The following is an 11,975-nucleotide window of genomic DNA, read 5'->3' on the forward strand; positions in this document are numbered from 1 at the left end:
AGTCACAAACCCTTAAATAGTGTTTTTTCCAGTGAGACATAAGAACTTTTTAATGGGGGGGAAAAAATACTACTTTTTAGCATCACAATTTTGTTGTAAGACACAAAACTTCACAATACTAGTATGTCAGAAAATCTGAAATGGAAAAAAATCTGCCAATAGTACAAATCAAAATGGTCTTGGTAAGATTTCTTGAAATAAAACATGTTTAAGCTTCAGAAAATTGAAAAATAGTCTTGAAATTATCACAAAATAGTTACTAGTATTGTGAAGTTATGTCTTGCAACAAACTTGTGATTTGTTTTTTCAGATCTACTGCCTAAAAACTGAAAATTGACTATTACAGGAATTGCATCAAGTTAGTTTGGACAATTTGACTAGAAATGACAAATACATACTGTTAGTTTTTCTAATGGTTGGTCTAGGAAAAAGTCACAAACCCTTAAATAGTGTTTTTTTCCAGTGAGACATAAGAACTTTTTAGTGGGGGGGAAAAAATACTACTTTTTAGCATCACAATTTTGTTGTAAGACACAAAACTTAACAATACTAGTACGTCAGAAAATTTTGAAATGAAAAAAATCTGCCAATAGTACACATCAAAATGGTCTTGGTAAGATTTCTTGAAATAAAACATGTTTAAGCTTCAGAAAATTGAAAAATAGTCTTGAAATTATCACAAAATAGTTACTAGTGTTGTGAAGTTATGTGTCAAACAGCAAACTTGTGATCCTTAAAAGTAGTATTTTTTTCTCTCAGATTTGCCTAAAAACAACTGAAAAATGACTTCCGGGAATTTTGATTTGCAGTAAATTTTTTCGGACAACTTGATAAATACATACTTGGTGAGATTGTGAGTTTTTCCCAGTAATTGGACTTGGAATGGGCTAATTAATCCATATGATAAAAAGGATTGCACTACATAGTCCAATAATGACACGTTTGGTATCAATGTAAGAAAGTGTTAATAGTTATCCATACAGAACAAGCAGAAAAAACGATCATTGTCTTAATTTGCGTCTCCTTTAATTGGGTGGTCCTACGTTCTTGATGTGTTTTATCTTTGAAAAAGCAAGTTTTACTTGATCACTATGAGTTTTCTCTGCTTACTCTGCATGGTCAAAATTGCTAAACGTAGACCCTAGAAAAATGCCAGTTTCGGTGGAGTGACCCTTCCAGATATGTTTTTGGTGTCGGGCTATAGTTGTGTGTCTTTGTTGTCCAAACACTTCCGTTTTTTAGGCCACTTCTCACTCCCGGTTTGTCCGCGGGATTCGTGCCACGTGAAAGGGCTGCCCTTGATGCTCCTTTGTTCAGGTACCAGAGTAAAAGTGGCCGTCGTAAATGTACGTACGTCGCCGCTCCCAGTACTGTCATGTACATTTTATATTATATATTTGACTGTTAGGACGCCCTCGTAAATGTGGATTAAGGAAAAAATGATTGTCGACTCATCTTGATCAGGACGGGGGAAGTTGATTTGGTTTTCTGCCGTTTGGTTTTGTCATTAGCTTCACTAATCATGCACACGTTATTTGGATTGGCACCTTATTGATATGTTTGACTTGCTATTTTTTGTTTTTTCCCATGCAAATCTATTATAGTATGAAAAGTCATACTGGGGGGCGGGGGGGGGGGGGGGTGTTTCTGATGTTAAAAATGACAAATGTGCTTAAATTACCGTATTTTTCGGAGTATAAGTCGCTCTGGAGTATAAGTCGCACCTGCCGAAAATGCACAATAAAGAAAAAAAACGTATATAAGTCACACTGGAGTATAAGTCGCACCAGCCGAAAATGCATGATAAAGAAGGAAAAAAACATATATAAGTCGCCCCCGAGTATAAGTCGCACCCCCGGCCAAACTATGAAAAAAACTGCGACTTTTAGTCCGAAAAATGTGGTAATAACTCACACGTTATTTGGATTGGAACCTTATTGATATGTTTAACCTGCTTTTTTTTTTCCCCATGCAAATGCCTATTAGAGTATGATAAGTCATACTGGGGGGGGGGGGGGTGTTTCTGATGTTAAAAATGACCAATGTGCTTAAATTACCGCATTTTTCGGAGTATAAGTCGCTCCGGAGTATAAGTCGCACCTGCCGAAAATGCACAATAAAGGAAAAAAACGTATATAAGTCGCACCAGCCGAAAATGCATGATAAAGAAGGAAAAAACATATATAAGTCGCCCCGAGTATAAGTCGCAACCCCGGCCAAAGTATGAAAAAAACTGCGACTTACAGTCCGAAAAATGTGGTAATCACGCACACGTTATTTGGATTGGCACCTTATTGATATGTTTGACCTGCTATTTTTTTCTTTTTCCCATGCAAATCTATTAGAGTATGAAAAGTCATACTGGGGGGGTGTGTTTCTGATGTTAAAAATGACAAATGTGCTTAAATTACCGCATTTTTCGGAGTATAAGTCGCCCCGGAGTATAAGCCGCACCTGCCGAAAATGCACAATAAAGGAGGGAAAAACTTATTTAAGTCGCACTGGAGTATAAGTCGCACCCGCCGAAAATGCACAATAAAGAAGGAAAAATACGTATATAAGTCGCCCCTGAGTATAAGTCGCCCCCCCGGCCAAACTGTGAAAAAAACTGCGACTTATAGTCCGAAAAATGTGGTAATCACTCACACGTTATTTGAATTGGAAACTTATTGATATGTTTGACCTGCTTTTTTTTTTTTCCCCATGCAAATACCTATTAGAGTATGATAAGTCATACTGGGGGGGGGGGTGTTTCTGATGTTAAAAATGACCAATGTGCTTAAATTACCGTATTTTTCGCAGTATAAGTCGCACCCGCCGAAAAATGCATAATAAAGAAAGGAAAAAAAACTATATAAGTCGCACTGGAGCATAAGTCACTCCAGAATATATAAGCCGCACCCGCCGAAAATGCATAACAAAGAAGGAAAAAAAACTTATATAAGTCGCTCCTGAGTATAAGTCGCAAACTATGAAAAAAAAACTGCGACTCATAGTCCGAAAAATACGGTAATCACGCACACGTTATTTGGATTGTTGTTTGTGTGTTTCTGATGTCTGCCTAGTCATAGGGTCACCAAAGCATTAGTACCGCATTTTTCGGAATTTAAGTCGCTCTGGTGTATAAGTCGCACCTGCTGAAAATGCATAATAAAGAAGGAAAAAAAACAAACATATAATTCGCACTGGAGTATAAGTCGCTCCAGAGTATAAGTCGCACAGGCCGAAAATGCATAACAAAGAAGGGAAAAAACATATATAAGTCGCTCCTGAGTATAAGTCGCACCCCTGGCCAAACTATCAAAAAAACAGCGACTTATAGTCCGAAAAATACGGTAATCACGCACACGTTATTTCGATTGGAACCTTATTGATATGTTTAACCTGCTATTTTTTTTTCCCATGCAAATGCCTATTAGAGAATGACAAAATCATACTGCGGGGGTGTGTTTCTGATGTTAAAAATGACCAATGTGCTTAAATTACCGTATTTTTCGGAGTATAAGTCACTCCGGAGTATAAATTGCACCTGCCGAAAAATGCATAATGAAGGGAAAAAAAACCTACATAAGTCTTACCGGAGTATAAGTCGCCCCACAGTATAAGTCGCACCCGCCGAAAATGCATAACAAAGAAGGAAAAAACTTATATAAGTCGCTCCTGAGTATAAGTCGCACCCCCGGCCAAACTATGAAAAAAAACTGCGACTTATAGTCCGAAAAATACGGTAATCACGCACACGTTATTTGGATTGTTGTTTGTGTGTTTCTGATGTCTGCCTAGTCATAGGGTCACCAAAGCATTAGTACCGTATTTTTCGGTATATAAGTCGCTCCGGAGTATAAGTCGCACCTGCTGAAAATGCATAATAAAGAAGGAAAAAAAAACATATAATTCGCACTGGAGTATAAGTCACATTTTTGGGGGGAAATGTATTTGATAAAACCCAACATTAACAATACGTCTAGTCTCTTACGCGAATGAGATAAATAATATTTGATATTTTATGGTAATGTGTAAATAATTTCACACACAAGTCGCTCCTGAGTATAAGTCGCACCCCCGGCCAAACTATGAAAAAAAACTGCGACTTATAGTCCGAAAAATATGGTAGGTCCCTCCCCTTCGTTTTTTTTTGCAAAAATAAATTAAAGTCTGCCTAGTCATAGGGTCACCAAATTGTTAGTACCGCATTTTTCGGAGTATAAGTCGCACCTGCCGAAAATGCATAATAAAGAAGGAAAAAAACATATATGTCGCATTTTTGGGGGGAAATTTATTTGATAAAACCCAACACCAAGAATACGTCTAGTCTCTTACGTGAATGAGCTAAATAATAATATTTGATATTTTACGGTATTGTGTTAATAATCTCACACATAAGTAGCTCCTGAGTATAAGTCACACCCCCGGCCAAACTATGAAAAAAAACTGCGACTTATAGTCCGAAAAATACGGTAGGTCCCTCCCCTTTGTTTTTTTTTTGCAAAAATAAATTAAAGTCTGCCTAGTCATAGGGTCACCAAATCGTTAGTACCGTATTTTTCGGAGTATAAGTCGCACCTGCCGAAAATGCATAATAAAGAAGGAAAAAAACATATATGTCGCATTTTTGGGGGGAAATTTATTTGATAAAACCCAACACCAAGAATACGTCTAGTCTCTTACGTGAATGAGCTAAATAATAATATTTGATATTTTACGGTATTATGTTAATAATCTCACACATAAGTAGCTCCTGAGTATAAGTCACACCCCCGGCCAAACTATGAAAAAAAACTGCGACTTATAGTCCGAAAAATACGGTAGGTCCCTCCCCTTTGTTTTTTTTTTGCAAAAATAAATTAAAGTCTGCCTAGTCATAGGGTCACCAAATCGTTAGTACCGTATTTTTCGGAGTATAAATCGCACCGGAGTATAAGCCGCACCTGCCGAAAATGCATAATAAAGAAGGAAAAAAACATATATGTCGCATTTTTGGGGGGAAATTTATTTGATAAAACCCAACACCAAGAATACGTCTAGTCTCACGTGAATGAGCTAAATGCTATTATTTGATATTTTACGGTAATGTGTTAATAATTTCACGTATAAGTCGCACCTGAGTATAAGTCGCACCCCCGGCCAAACTATGTAAAAAAACTGCGACTTATAGTCCGAAAAATACGGTACTTATTTGAATCAAATGACGGCGACTCGCATCACATGTTTTTGAAAATATGCTCAGTTTGTATACGTGTATAAATCGTAAAAAAAATGTTCGTTTGAACTGGAACATTTCCGAGCAAATTTTTTTCCTTTTGTGGTATATATATTAACGACGCCACTTTCAGAATGATTTTCATTTGGGTCGCTTGAATAAAGTCACAGTGGAGTCAAAAGGGAGTTTAGATTTTTTTATTTTTATCATCTGACATCTGGTTACCGAGCCTTCACTATGGAAGACATTTTTATTTATTTTTTTATGCAAAATGTATTTTTATGGATTCGGAATTTTTTTTTTTTTAAAAAGGAAAAATTTAGAAATATTTTTTAATTTTTAAAATCAAATAGTTGAGTTTATTATTTCTTCGGTCAATGGTCAACAAAATAAACAAACAGTTTTACATGAAAAAACAGATTTACATTCATAAACAATTGTGTCTAACCCTATAAACAAGTACAAGTACAACCCATATTCAGTTGAATATGCTACAAAAACAACATATTTGATGTTAAACTCATAAACTTTATTTTTTTTTTTTTGCAAATCATTAACTTTACAATTTGATGCCAGCAATACGTGACAAAGAAGTTGGGAAAGGTGGCAATAAGTACTGATAAAGTTGAGGAATGCTCATCAAACGCTTATTTGAAACATCCCACAGGTGTGCAGGCTAATTGGGAACAGGTGGGTGCCATGATTGGGTATAAAAACAGCTTCCCAAAAAATGCTCAGTCTTTCACAAGAAAGGATGGGGCGAGGTACACCCCTTTGTCCACAACTGCGGGAGCAAATAGTCAAAACAGTTTAAGAACAACGTTTCTCAAAGTGCAATTGCAAGAAATTTAGGGATTTCAACATTACGGTCCATAATATCATCAAAATGTTGAGAGAATCTGGAGAAATCACTCCACGTAAGTGGCATGGCCGGAAACCAACATTGAATGACCGTGACCTTCCATCCATCAGACGGCACTGTCTCAAAAACCGACATCAATCTCTAAAGGATATCACCACATGGGCTCAGGAACACTTCAGAAAACCACTGTCACTAAATACAGTTCGTCCCTACATCTTTAAGTGCAAGTTAAAGCTCTACTATGCAAAGCGAAAGCCATTTATCAACAACACCCAGAAACGCCGCCGGCTTCTCTGGGCCCGAGATCATCTAAGATGGACTGATGCAATGTGGAAAAGTGTGCTGTGGTCTGACGAGTCCACATTTCAAATAGTTTTTGGAAATATTCGACATCGTGTCATCCGGACCAGAGGAGAAGCGAACCACCCAGACTGTTATCGACGCAAAGTTGAAAAGCCAGCATCTGTGATGGTATGGGGGTGCATTAGTGCCCAAGGCATGGGTAACTTACACATCTGTGAAGGCACCATTAATGCTGAAAGGTACATCCAGGTTTTGGAACATTTGTTGCCATCTAAGTGCCGTCTTTTGCATGGACACCCCTGCTTATTTCAGCAAGACAATGCAAGCCACATTCAGCACGTGTTACAACAGCGTGGCTTTGTAAAAAAAAGAGTGCGGGTACTTTCCTGGCCCGCATGCAGTCTAGACCTGGCTCCCACCGAAAATGTGTGGCGCATTATGAAGCGTAAAATACGAGAGCAGAGACCCCGGACTGTTGAAGGACTGAAGCTCTACATAAAACAAGAATGGGAAAGAATTCCACTTTCAAAGCTTCAACAATTAGTTTCCTCAGTTCCCAAACGTTTATTGAGTGTTGTTAAAAGAAAAGGTGATGTAACACAGTGGTGAACATGCCCTTTCCCAACTACTTTGGCACGTGTTGCATGCAGCCAGCAAATTCTAAGTTAAATATTATTTGCAAAAAATATATAAAATTTGAGTTTGACATCAAATATCTCGTCTTTGTAGCGCATTCAACTGAATATGGGTTGAAAATGATTTGCAAATCATTTTATTCTGTTTAAATTTACATCCAACACAATTTCCCAACTCATATGGAAACAGGGTCTGTAATAAGTTGAGTTTGCTGGGACAGGCTGCAAAATCCTAAAGTTTCGTCCAAGAGGAAAATAATCGAGATATCCAAACTTTCTATCCCGTCCCACGGGAATTCAATATAGTTTTTAAAAGACCCTGAAGTGAGCCTGACAGGACCTTTGTTGAAAGTGTCCATTGTCTCTGCAAGGACATCCAAAGACGGTAAGTTACTCAAGACGTTGACTCCTCACTGGGATTTTATTTATTTATTTTTGGTCCGTTGGTGAGTGATATCGTTAATCAGGCGTGGCTCTGCTACTTTGCAAGTTTATACAGCCTTTGGCAAAAAACGATGGAATCGCCAGACTTGGAGGATGTTTCTTTAGTTTAACTGTGAGAAACGGATAAACGTACATTTTCTGGCTTTAAGAAGCACTGAAATAAATTGCGGTAGTCAGTAACCTTTTTTGGAAACACTTAGTTCTGAGGAAAACATGGAATCACTGAACAGTTTTATGTCCAAAGTTAACTGTGACAGTCTCTTGCTGTCGTGCGGGTTCCCAGGACCGTCAAGGAAGGACATTTTGCTCTCGAGCACGTTTGACTCTTTATTTTGCAATAAAGCTTTTCTGCAGCTCGGATCGCTTTTCAGGTTCTTCTCCGCTGCTCGCTCCTCGGTTGCTTTCCAGCCGGCCGCGTCGCCGTCTCTCGTGTGCTGTTCTCTGTTGCTCTGGCTTCTCCTGCGCTCATCACCTTTTCCCCTGCTCTCTCCTCCTTCTCCTCTTTTATGTATTGTCAGGAGAAATGTTAATAGTTTCCCGGTGTGTGAGCCACGCACCTGAATTCGATTGCGGCGGCGGAGCTGAGAGGCGGGGCGTGCCGGGAGCCTCCTTGCCACCATCTTGGTCAGGGCTGCAGCGTGCCCTGCCCTCCACATTAACCCCATCAGATTTAATCAATTCGTTAATCTGCAGTTGAAAAGGAGTGTTCACAACTTTTGACAGCTGTTGCACCAGGTGGATCGACATGAATCTTGACTCCAACACGAGAGATGTCAATTGAGACAATGTGAAGTGAATTATATTTATATAGCGCTTTTCTCTAGTGACTCAAAGCGCTTTACATAGTGAAACCCAATATCTAAGTTACATTTAAACCAGTGTGGGTGGCACTGGGAGCAGGTGGGTAAAGTGTCTTGTCCAAAGACACAACGGCAGTGACTAGGATGGCGGAAGCGGGAATCGAACCTGCAACCCTCAAGTTGCTGGCACGGCCACTCTACCAACCGAGCTAGTGAGTGTGAATGTTGTCTGTCTATCTGTGTTGGCCCTGTGATGAGGTGGAGACTTGTCCAGGGTGTACCCTGAATGCAGCTGAGATATGCTCCAGCACTACCCCAAAAGGGACAAGCGGTAGAAAAATGGATGGAAGGATGGAAGCGGACTATCAAACTTCTTCAAGAAGGAATATCATCACAAAAAGTTGACTGTTCACCAGGCTGTGTCTAAAATCTGGACCGAGTACATCAACACGGGAAGGTTGTAACAGGCAAGGATTCTGGTCGACCAAGGAAAACATCAAAGAGTCAAAACCGAAGACTTAAAATAATACGTCTTGGAAAAGAACAAAACTGGAGTCAGCGTCTGTGACCGAACTGCAAGAAAGCACTTTAGGAACTGGGATTTAAGTACAGAAAAGGTAAACAAAAGCCGTCATTAACGTCTAAACATGATAAAACAAGGGTCCAACGGGCAAAGGAAAAGCAATCTTGGACTATGGATGACTGGATGAAAGTCATATTCAGGGATGACTCGTGAATCTGGATGAGGTGATGACGCCGGAACTCTGGGTGGCGTTCCAATGAGATTTACGAAGACGACTGCCTGAAGAAAACATGCACATTTCCAGTCGTTGATGACATGGTGCAAGTCAGGTAATGACGCCTGTCATTGCATCTTCAATAAGTGCACACCTTCACATCAACATTTTGAACACATCTCTAGAAAGGACTCTTGGGGATGATATTGCATCTTGCCATAGAGCAAAAACCGTAGAAACTTTCCTTGAAAAAAGATACAGAAGGTCAAGGTGGCGGCCGGCAAATAGTCCGGATCTCAATCCGATTTAAGATTTCTGGTGGAAATTCCAAAAAATGGTGGATGACAAGACTCCAACCTGCAAAGCTGATCCGTCATCCCTAATCAGAGAAAGTCGAACCAAGACCGATAAAGAAATCTGTCCCTCCACGCCTGAGAGACTGCAAGCCAGAGGTGGTGCAACAAAGTACTATAGATAGAGGGTACTTTATTTATTCCGTCAGGAGAGTTCCTTCAGGAAAATTAAAATTTTCAGCACAATCCCATTCAAGATCAGACAAACATTACAGGGAGACAGAACAGGATCGCTGACGGGTCTGCCGGCTTCCAGCGCCCCTTACAAAAAAGATGAGATACAGGTAAACAAGGGGGGGAAAATCCATCCATCCATCCATCCATCATCTTCCGCTTATCCGAGGTCGGGTCGCGGGGGCAGCAGCCTAAGCAGGGAAGCCCAGACTTCCCTATCTCCAGCCACTTCGTCTAGCTCTTCCCGGGGGATCCCGAGGCGTTCCCAGGCCAGCCGGGAGACATAGTCTTTCCAACGTGTCCTGGGTCTTCCCCGTGGCCTCCTACCAGCTGGACGTGCCCTAAACACATCCCTAGGGAGGCGTTCGGGTGGCATCCTGACCAGATGCCCGAACCACCTCATCTGGCTCCTCTCGATGTGGAGGAGCAGCGGCTTTACGTTGAGCTCCTCCCGGATGGCAGAGCTTCTCACCCTATCTCTAAGGGAGAGCCCCGCCACCCGGCGGAGGAAACTCATTTCGGCCGCTTGTACCCGTGATCTTATCCTTTCGGTCATGACCCAAAGCTCATGACCATAGGTGAGGATGGGAACGTAGATCGACCGGTAAATTGAGAGCTTTGCCTTCCGGCTCAGCTCCTTCTTCACCACAACGGATCGATACAACGTCCGCATTACTGAAGACGCCGCACCGATCCGCCTGTCGATCTCACGATCCACTCTTCCCCCACTCGTGAACAAGACTCCTAGGTACTTGAACTCCTCCACTTGGGGCAGGGTCTCCTCCCCAACCCGGAGATGGCATTCCACCCTTTTCCGGGCGAGAACCATGGACTCGGACTTGGAGGTGCTGATTCTCATTCCGGTCGCTTCACACTCGGCTGCGAACCGATCCAGTGAGAGCTGAAGATCCCGGCCAGATGAAGCCATCAGGACTACATCATCTGCAAAAAGCAGAGACCTAATCCCGTGGCCACCAAACCGGAACCCCTCAACGCCTTGACTGCGCCTAGAAATTCTGTCCATAAAAGTTATGAACAGAATCGGTGACAAAGGACAGCCTTGGCGGAGTCCAACCTTCACTGGAAACGTGTCCGACTTACTGCCAGCAATGCGGACCAAGCTCTGACACTGATCATACAGGGAGCGGACTGCCACAATAAGACATTCCGATACCCCATACTCTCTGAGCACTCCCCACAGGACTTCCCGAGGGACACGGTCGAATGCCTTCTCCAAGTCCACAAAGCACATGTAGACTGGTTGGGCAAACTCCCATGCACCCTCAAGAACCCTGCCGAGAGTGTAGAGCTGGTCCACAGTTCCACGACCAGGACGAAAACCACACTGTTCCTCCTGAATCCGAGGTTCGACTATCCGGCGAAGCCTCCTCTCCAGTACACCTGAATAAACCTTACCGGGAAGGCTGAGGAGTGTGATCCCACGATAGTTGGAACACACCCTCCGGTCCCCCTTCTTAAAGAGAGGAACCACCACCCCGGTCTGCCAATCCAGAGGTACCGCCCCCGATGTCCACGCGATGCTGCAGAGTCTTGTCAACCAAGACAGCCCCACAGCATCCAGAGCCTTAAGGAACTCCGGGCGGATCTCATCCACCCCCGGGGCCTTGCCGCCGAGGAGCTTTTTAACTACCTCAGCGACCTCAGCCCCAGAAATAGGAGAGTCCACTACAGATTCCCCAGGCACCGCTTCCTCAAAGAAAGACGTGTTGGTGGGATTGAGGAGGTCTTCGAAGTATTCCCTCCACCGATCCACAACTTCCGCAGTCGAAGTCAGCAGAACACCATCCGCACCATACACGGTGTTGATAGTGCACTGCTTCCCCTTCCTGAGGCGCCGTATGGTGGTCCAGAATCGCTTCGAAGCCGTCCGGAAGTCGTTTTCCATGGCTTCCCCGAACTCTTCCCATGTCCGAGTTTTTGCCTCCGCGACCGCTAAAGCTGCACACCGCTTGGCCCGTCGGTACCCGTCCACTGCCTCCGGAGTCCTATGAGCCAAAAGAACCCGGTAGGACTCCTTCTTCAGCTTGACGGCATCCCTCACTGCTGGTGTCCACCAACGGGTTCTGGGATTACCGCCACGACAGGCACCAACAACCTTGCGGCCACAGCTCCAATCAGCCGCCTCGACAATAGAGGTTCGGAACATGGTCCACTCGGACTCAATGTCCCGCACCTCCCTCGTGACATGTTCAAAGTTCTCCCGGAGGTGTGAATTGAAACTCTCTCTGACAGGAGACTCTGCCAGACGTTCCCAGCAGACCCTCACAATGCGCTTGGGCCTGCCAGGTCTGTCCGGCATCCTCCCCCACCATCGCAGCCAACTCACCACCAGGTGGTGATCGGTAGAAAGCTCTGCCCCTCTCTTCACCCGAGTGTCCAAAACATGAGGCCGCAAATCCGATGACACAACTACAAAGTCGATCATGGAACTGCGGCCTAGGGTGTC

This window comes from Nerophis ophidion, linkage group LG28 (genome assembly GCF_033978795.1).
Source record: "Nerophis ophidion isolate RoL-2023_Sa linkage group LG28, RoL_Noph_v1.0, whole genome shotgun sequence".
Taxonomy (NCBI): Eukaryota; Metazoa; Chordata; class Actinopteri; order Syngnathiformes; family Syngnathidae; genus Nerophis; species Nerophis ophidion.